Raw genomic sequence first — 9892 nt, 5'->3', positions numbered from 1 at the left:
GGTCAATTTTGATTCAATTTTTTTTTGTTCTTCATATTTATTCGATGTTGATTATATCATTCGCTTCAATATATTTTTTTTGCATATTCCGTCGATACATGAGATTCTCATTCCTTATTATTATTACTGTACGTTCGAGAGTATACGTATCGTATATACATGGTAATTCCAGTCATGCAGGTCGGCTCTGTATATTCAATATTTATTATTTCGCTGATGCTAATTCGGATCCAATATTTATATTGCATGTGGTATACTTAAATGTAATTATTTAAAATTTTAAAAAATTAAAAATTCTTCCAAATCATCGTTTTAATTAGTAATTCGATGAACATGGATTTTGCTGTGTATTGATACAATGGATATTGATTCGCAACATGTAATGATACCTTTTTCGACGAGAACATTTACACCGGCTAGAAAGTAAAAGGTGATCATCATCTTTTGCAAATCTATGTAGACAAATTGGCATTGCCCAGCTAGCCCAAATATGAGGTCGTTTCTCTCTTAGAAAGTGTTAGTCATCTGTTATTGATGTGGCTGGTGTTTCTTTTTTATAGGAAAATGTATGGTTGAAATCACTGAGAGGGATTCTTTTGAAAAACAGCCTACCGAAATCGGACGCATTTTCCAGTGGACTTTTTTATATGTGCCTAGAAAGGACTTCGACCCTAGAACCCAAAACCACTTTCAAAAAAATTCTTCGAAGCTTTTGTGACTGGTGAAAGGTGATCAAAAACCGAAAACCTGCAATTTTCTTACCAAAATTTCTCCGGGTACACGAGCCGTACATGGTCTTGTGGGGTGTCATTAGAAAGGTAATCACATGTACTATTGAGCCGAATAGAGACTCATTGGTTTTAAAATTAATCCACACTGAAATATGTGCAGTTGAAGTTTTCAACCGAAAACTTGCACTTTTCTTACCAATATTTCTCCAGTTACACGAGCCGTACATGGGGGTGTGGGTATCATTTGAAAGGTAATTTTATGTGCTTTTGGGCCAAATAGGGTCTTATGGGGTTTGGATGCATCTACGATGAAATATGAGAAGTTGAAATGTTTAAGTGCCCACATTTCATCGCATATGCATCCAAACCCCATAAGACCCTATTTGGCCCAAAAGCACATAAAATTACCTTTCAAATGATACCCCACACCACCATGTACGGCTCGTGTAACTAGATAAATATTGGTAAGAAAAGTGCAAGGTTTCGGTTGAAAACTTCAACTGCACATATTTCAGTGTGGATTACTTTTAAAACCAATGAGTCTCTATTCGGCTCAATAGTACATGTGATTACCTTTCTAATGACACCCCACAAGAGAGTACCTATAAAAAGTTCCACTAGAAAACACGCCCGATTTCGGTAGGCTGTTTTTCAAAAGAATCCCTCTGAAGTAAAAGGGACGCTATAATACACTTTGAACAAAAGAAGTAACAGATTTAACGTCAGAAAAGATTGCAATTTTCACTTGAGCTGACGTAAAATCGATATTTATAAATTAGCTCCACTTATACAATTATCGTCAATGTAATTTGTAACGCAATTTGCGTCAGTTGTTTTTTAGCTGGTCCCCTCAAACTAATGAATGTAAAGTATCGGGTATGTCTTCCAGGTACTTTACATCCATTGACTCAAACAACGTAACTATCTTACACGTATTTATAGTGATAGACGTGTGTGGTAGTTCACATCATTAAAGAGAATTTCACGAAAATTGAAGATAAGGGTGCTGAGTTCGGTCTAAAGGTCAGTGAGAGAAAAACCAAGTACATGAACATGACAAACTCATTGTCTGATGGCAGAATGAGGTGAATGGAAAACACTTCGAGACTGTCGACAGCTTTGTTTACCTTGGGTCGCTTGTCAATAGTGATAACAGCATCTGAGAGGAAATACGTAGAAGGTCTTCAAAAACTCATCCGGTCAAAAACACTCAACCGCAACCTTAAGTGCGATTTGTACAGATCGCTGATTCGACCAGTTGTAGCATTATGGATCAGAAGCTTGGTGCATGAGCATGACACAAAGTGACGAACAGACACTTTTGGTTTTAGACAGGAGTGAACGGCAATTGTAGATGCAGATACAACCATGAGATGTATCAGCTTTACAAGAAGCCCGATATAGTCAAGTTGGCTCGGTCATGTACAAAGAATGAATCAGGTTCCCGCATCTAATAAAACTTGAAATCAGTTTATTGACTTTTTCTACATAAAATTATCGCCAATGCTCTTCCCCAATTATGTGAATAGTCACCACGAAACAATATTGGCAGAATATGCAGATGACATCGGTTTAAATCGTACAGCTTCAATGATAGATTTTCGTCTGAAAATTTCGTAGGAAATAGTAGTGTTGGCCTGTTGCTTTTGTTTAAAAAAAATAATCAGAAAAGTGCAAGTACTGCTGAAAGTTCACCGAGGGTACTCGAATGATTGTTTTTCTCAAAAATTGTGGAGTGTTTTTATAGTAGATTACGTTAGATGCTGTGAAAGTAATTCATTACATGAGACAGTAATTTTTTGATAACGGCAAACTCACAAGAGTATATTAGTATTAGTTAGTATATTCGAGCCAAAGTATACAGCTAAGCCCGTTGAAAAACAGTTTCCAAAACTTGTTGCTATAAAAAACACGAGCGAGTTTGCGAGTATCACAAGATTGTTTCCGAATTAATAAATTGCATGTCCCATGCGAAAGTTGATTAGCCCAAACGAGTTCACGTAAAATGAGACGAAAATTTACTGGCATGTAATTGTCAACTTTCGTATGGGTCAGGCAACAGATTGACTTTGAAAGTTAATGTTTACCGTTTTTCAGGAACGGATCAGCAGTTCCAATTGGTTTTATGTGGCTTCATGGTACGTTTAAAAAAAGGACGTCTATAGACTGTATACAGTGATAGTCTTTATTCAAATCTGTTTCAAGCGAACCGTACACTAGTTGTCGCATGGAATTAAATGGACAGAAAATGGGAGGCCAGTTGATTTGTTCGACTTTTGCAATGGAAATTTTCACATTTTGTGTGTAAAACCACCAGCAAGAGTCACTTAGGTATTTTAGTGAAATAGCCATATTGTCATACTAAAATTGCTCATTTTTCCATAGTTTGATAAACAATTTTTGCATCTGCCTAGGCACCTGCATGCTAATCAAATCTGTTTCGATGAGCCATTGTGTGTCAGAGGTATATGAAGAAAAACATCATAAATGTCTTTGTCAATAAATATGATCTGCTGATATGTGGTTGTTGACAAATATGGCATCAGTACCACATCATACGTCGATCTGATTTGTTTTTTCAAGTAATAAATAATTGGATGTACCATTGAAACCTTCAAGTATCTCGTCAACAACATAATGTATGTATGTGTCGCCTATATTGGCCCCCTATGGATGGCGTCTGTCTGCTTGATTTACCCTTTGTATTCAAATTCACTTAGCTCATCGTAACTCTGTGTTCAAATTACAAGCTCAAATTTGAACTTAAAAATTTGGAAAACATTTTTATTGACTTTGAATATGGGAGGAGGCTCGCTTCTGTGTTAAATTTAACTGAAACATTTGCGAATATAATATACAGCGACATGCATGCTCCACACACAATGGAAGTTTATGAAATTCATAATTGAATTAGACTGGAGGTTCTAAAAAATTTCTACTTTGATAATTTCACAGAAATTGTAGCAAATTTAGCGACGATACGTATGGTATATATTCGACGTAAACAAGTTTTATTTAGATATTTTCCTAACTTATTTACAGACCAGACCGACAGGTACATATTGATGGAAAAGAATGGTAAATGGAAAAATTTTTAGACTTGATTTTCGATTGCAACAATTTCTCATTGAGTATTTTTACAGTTGTCGAATTAAATACTGAAAACGGTAAAAGTTACCCAGTTAAACACGATCACCCTAAATTATTGTTTTAGGCGCACTATAAATGTACACGTTTTCAGTAGGAAATCTACTCGTGCCTTTTTAGATAGCCACTAAAAACACACTAATGCAAACTTATTGTAGGTATGTACACATGGCAACGAGAAAGAGAGACAGACCCAATTCAAATTTTTCTGTAGTTGTTTTGTCAAGTTTGACAGTATTAACAAAAGGAAAATTTGAATTAGGTCTTCTTCCCGTCGCTATAATGTACCTAGAGTTACTATGGCTACTAATAGTACCGCGAAGGAGACCTAATTCAAATTTTACTTTTGTTATATTGTCAACTAAAGAAAAAATTGAATTAGGTTACTTTCGCATCGTTTTGTTCAGGGACAATAACTCTAGCAAGAGACAGTCAAGGGACAGTCAAGTTAAACATCATCAACGAAAATTTTTTTTGAATTAGGCATCCTTTGTGGTGTCTATTGCGTTACTATATCAAGCTTAGGTAAGAATACTCAAACTAACCCCTGTGCAGACATTTACTTTAAACTTACTGTAGCTACACATTGCGAAGAAGACCTAATTCAAAACTTTCTTTTGTTCTACTGCAAAGTTTGACAAACGAAAAATTTGAATCAGGTCTCCGTTGTATATAGCTATGTATCGCTAGAAAATGACAATTGACGGTTAGACTCGGTGTTGTACCTTTATAACTGAATTAGAGTGTCCTTCGCTTGTTACTTTGAAAAGGAAAACAGGGTTGATGAAACCGTAAAATCCTTCAACACAATTATCATTTCTAGTTACAAGTTACTCACTCCATCACGGGGGAACAGAATCTGACGAAAGTGTGCGCTCAATGAAAAATGACCAGTAGCTGCTTTTTTACCAATTTGAAAATTTTACTCATAAATCCGTATTCACTCTTTATGAATTGAATAGTAGCTTAAAACAAAACTAGTGCGGGTCTGCAACAGTCAACAGTTGTAACACGACAATAATATGCTTTGGCAATACACTTTTAATTGATTTGGTCGTTATGTACGTATTTTGATGGCAGATATTTATTTTTAATTTTAAATACAGCGCAATAATTGGAATGTTTTTTACAAGTTATTTTCAGCCGATGACTGACTACATCATTGACTCCGTTCTCATTATATATGGTGAATTTAATTAATTGAAGCGTCAACATCGTCACCACAGTCGAAAGACGTACTTGGTATCCTTAAGTGACGGAAAGCGGATGATAGGTGATATAGAAAACAACATATGATCATTTGGATACTCTTTGGATTAGTAAATTGCAGGACGTTTGACCAGGACATATTATTGGAATTATTTGAATTACCAAATTTACCTAATTTACCGGTAGAATTACCCAATTTGTTGACAAAATCGCCAAATTTACTTTTTGGTATCGATAATTTAGGTAAACCAGTAATACTGCCGTAATTTCCACTAGGTCCCACCTGTTGGGTGGGTCAGATCCCTTGACTGTTTGTCTGAGCTTCTCAATAGTATTTTTATTGGCAATGACTTGTTGATTTATTTCAATGAAATGTAATTTTGTATGTTGATGGCCACAAAAACGCATTTAGAAGAAGAACTACTAGAACGGTCTAATAAATCTCTCATTGATGATTTAATTCTGTTTAGTTTCACTGAAAATCGTCGAAACTTTGTATATAAAATGCACCTGTAAAAAATGACGTATGTTTTCAATAAAATTTTAACTTCACACTCTTAATCGTGTGATTTGCGGCCCTCGCTTCGCTCTGGGCGCAAACTTCACACTCGTAAATTTTTGTTCTATTTATTCGGTTATGTTTACAAGGCAAAGTCACATAACAAGAAAAATACTTTTGAGATACAAAAATTCTGTTAGCAACATCAGCTTGTTCGTTTGACCAACATAATCTAGAACCTAACCTCAGGAATTAATTTCATTCTCCACCAAACATTTTTTTTTAAATCGGTCGAGAATTATTCCAGTTGTCGTGTTGACAAAAAGCAGCAAAGGCTTCTTTCGAGAACTACTCCCAGATGGTTGAACCGATGCCACCCATTTTCGAACTTGACCTGAGGATTTCAATACTTCGTCGAATAAAAAAAGTTTTTGAAAATCGGTTGAGATTTACTCAAGTTATCGTGTTAACAAAGAGCAGAAAAGGCTTCTTTCGAGAAACTACCGATACCGATGGTTGAACCGATACCGCACATTTTCGAACTTGACCTGAGGATTTCAATACTTCGTCGAATAAAAAAAAGTTTTTGAAAATCGGTTGAACTCTGCTCCAGTTATCGTGTTAACAAAGGGCACAAAATTTTAGCATTTAACGTTTTTTCATCACATTTCCATACATTTTTAATCATAGTGAACGTTACGTACGGTATATTTTCTTTTGTAAAACCCATGACTTACAGTCAACGGAATAACGAACTTAACTTTTTCAGAACAATAGGAATTCTTTTGTTCTAAAAAAAGTTAAGTCCGTTATGCAAATTACGGCAGAACAGGCCCTGCTTTTGATTTGAGAGAAAATTAAATGTGTCTTTCGATTCAGTTCAAAAATATTACTTATTATCAAGCACTGTACCATGTTGCACACGAACAAGTCTAGCGAATCATAAATTGTAATGTGTCAGCAGTAAAAATTTGAATGTCCAAGTCGCTAAGAAATGTTTGTTCATACAATGAACAAAGCGCCCTGACTATCAAAAAGCTTTACAGCTTTGTGTACGTACCGAGGTACGTACATATATTCATTTCAAACAAAAAAGTTTTTTTTTTCGTTCTGCAGTTGTATCACATTGCATACGTTTTGGCGTTTGTGGAAATATAAATTATATTTTATCCACCTATGATGTATTACTATAAAGAGCTTTAGTTATACCAACGAATTATAACTCATCTTTTATACACAGAGAATTGCTAATGCAACGTAGCATTATTTAAATATTCCTCTGTACATACCAAAATTAAAAACAGTTCCTTTGTAATGTGACTACATAAAATCATATCATTTTCATGCTTCGGGGCCGAAAATGAGGGCAATTTTTTGAATTTTCTCGGGTTTCTGGCCCTCTGCATGAAAACTTACATGTGCACCTGTTTGGGACGGTTGATTTAAGGCACTTTCGCTTGTAAGCCTCACTTCGTTCGGCCTACAATCCGCGAAATTGCCTAAAATCAATCGTCCAAAACAGGTACACAAATAACCATTTTTTGATACCAACATCGAAAGTTGATACTTTCGCCCTCGAAATCCGGGGCGAAAGTAAAAAAATGCAAGTTATGTGTTTGAGCGGGGAGAAAGAAAGAATACATAAAGCCAAAGTCAATATACATAATGCGAAAGTCGACTACATAATGTAATAGTCGACTCTTGTCAATAAGTGTACTGCGATCAAAATTGAAATAAAGCGTGCGCCAGTGCTCTTATTGAAATTAACATACGAAGTTGATAATTTTTGTTGTTAATGATTTGTTAGTTATTTGTTAATTTTTGTGTGTGTTATTGTTGTGATGGCTAAATAATTAAATTTTTTATATACCAGGGGGCTGCCGCCCCCTGGACCCCCGCATTTTCTGGCTAAATGCCTTCATATTTCAACATTTTGTTCTGCTGTTTGCGATACGTATCAACTTTCGATGTTGGTATCAAAAAAAATAGTATGAACGACTCGGGGCAAAAATAAAAAAAATTAACCTGTGCGATTGAGGCCCTTGCCTTCGGCGCGGGCATCAACTCTCGCACACGGTTGAATTTTTTTACTTTCGCCCCTTGTCATTCAATGTACTATTATCACATCATTTCGCTGATTTAAAAAAAAATAAAAATGCGCCGTTCATAAGCGAACCCCAAGTCTCCAACAGTTTTTAGCTTTTCGTTGAAAGCTTCTTTCTTTAGTTCTTAAATTTTATAGGGAAATGCTCTTTGGAAACTAACGCTTAAATGTAATACGTTTTCGTATAATTCACCTGAAAATAGAGCGAAAAGAGTGAAGTACGGAAAAAAATTGTGGCGCCTGTATATTCCAACCAAAGGTTTTGTATAGGGCATGGATCTCGTTGACGTTTTACCACTTGGTCAGCAAATTTTCATTAGCTGAATATGGCGCTGTTGTAGTTTTCAGTGTAACATCTTACGAAACAACCGTTTTCAGCTATGAGAAAGCCCTATCCTTGACTTTTGTAGTTTTCGGGGTAAATTAGTAGTACGACCGTCCTATGCCTTATTAGCTTTGGATTATTCACAAGAATAATAATCATCGAATCTACTACATCTGTTGGTCTAAGGAAGCTAATAAGATAGAATAGCTATTTGTTTGGCAAATTTTCCATTTTACACATCGTTCTTCACAATTACTGTTTTTCTCCACGATAAAAGTTGTGCACTTTACGGTAGTGCAAGCGAACTTTAAGTCGCTCGAAGTATATTTTTGCTACTAGAACTTGAAAGCGGTGTTACAGTTATCGTAGCATAAATATCTATTATAAGCAATAGAAGATTACATTGGATGCTGCGAAAGCAATTCATTACATGAGGTAACAATTTTATGATGAAAGTAAACTAAGGGAAAAATGTGTTTTTTGAGCAACAAACCTCAGTAACTGATATTCGACAATTGTTTTTCGGCTCTTTTTTACACTTGTCGAAAAACAGTTACTGAGGCTGGTTGTTCATGTAATGAATTACTTTCGCAGCATCCACTGTAATCTACTATTACCTTATTGTATACGATTGATTGAACGTTCATAAGACCACATTTCATTTATGATTCACTAGACTTGTACATGCAAAAAGGTATGACCTACTTCATTGAGGTTGGTTACTCTTTGCCACTGTCGCCATGATCTGATGAGATTTGGTTCATTATAAAATGCAAACCATCGTAAGATGCTGATCACATAACTAACAATTCGAAACGGTGGCAGAAACAATTTTCATTAGACCACATTGTCTCATTATATATCGCTGTCGATAATAGATAACATGCCTTTCGTTGATGAACTATTGCTTCATTTAAAAGAAACAGTTTTTTTTTGCAAACTTCAACAAAAGTGCGAATCGGGAAAGATATGCCGGGCGATAGCTCTCCCCGAATGATATTTAATACAACTTTTTAGGCATACTACTCAAATGAATATTATTAAGTCCAATGTAAACTACCAAGAAGTGTACAAAGCAATAATTGAAATTGAAGTTACTTTCGACGGTTTTCTGTTCACTTGAAATTATGTAACTAGCCTCACCACCCAGTAAGTAGTTCAATTACAATTATTTGGCTTTTGAGTTTACTTGTCATTTAAATTTGAAATATTTATAAACTGGCTTCACTGCAACGTTAAAATATTTAGCGTTTCAAAGCTATAATTAGAGTGTCAAGTCTTTGAGTTCATTATTCATATTTCTGTATATCGTGAACACGATATTAGCAAAGACATTACCGTGACACATATAGAAATTTCGAACAGAAGCACTTTAATGCTTCGGTGTGTCTCAGTGTATACCGATCAATTGAGAAAACATTTTTCAGTTTGCCGAATAAATAGATATCAATGTCAAGACTCAGTCGAATAGATATATCAACTTTTCGGTGAATGATATGGACCATGATGACTGTTATGTGAGCTGTGTCAACAGAGCTAAAATAAATAACAAATTTTACAGAAACTAATGACTGAAGAAAACATGACACGCAACAGTGTGTATGTATAGTATAACAAGATGCCATACATATCTAACGAAGAAGTGGTAACCTTCTTCAAAGTCAAATTGTTTATGAAAATCGATTTCGCATCATCGAAAACAATCGCCACCTAAATTCACGAATTCTTTTTTCATTGAAAGCAGGGTTTCTATATAATACTAGCACTCTAGCAGTGTGTTTACTTAAAAGTAAATAGCATGGAATGGATATCTTTTCGCTCGACCGCTATTATAATACGCGTATTAATGAACATGTAGATTGTAGATTTACGTACAC

This window comes from Bradysia coprophila, unplaced genomic scaffold (assembly GCF_014529535.1).
Source record: "Bradysia coprophila strain Holo2 unplaced genomic scaffold, BU_Bcop_v1 contig_732, whole genome shotgun sequence".
In the NCBI taxonomy this organism is placed as follows: Eukaryota; Metazoa; Arthropoda; class Insecta; order Diptera; family Sciaridae; genus Bradysia; species Bradysia coprophila.
Note: the sequence above shows the minus strand (reverse complement) of the source record.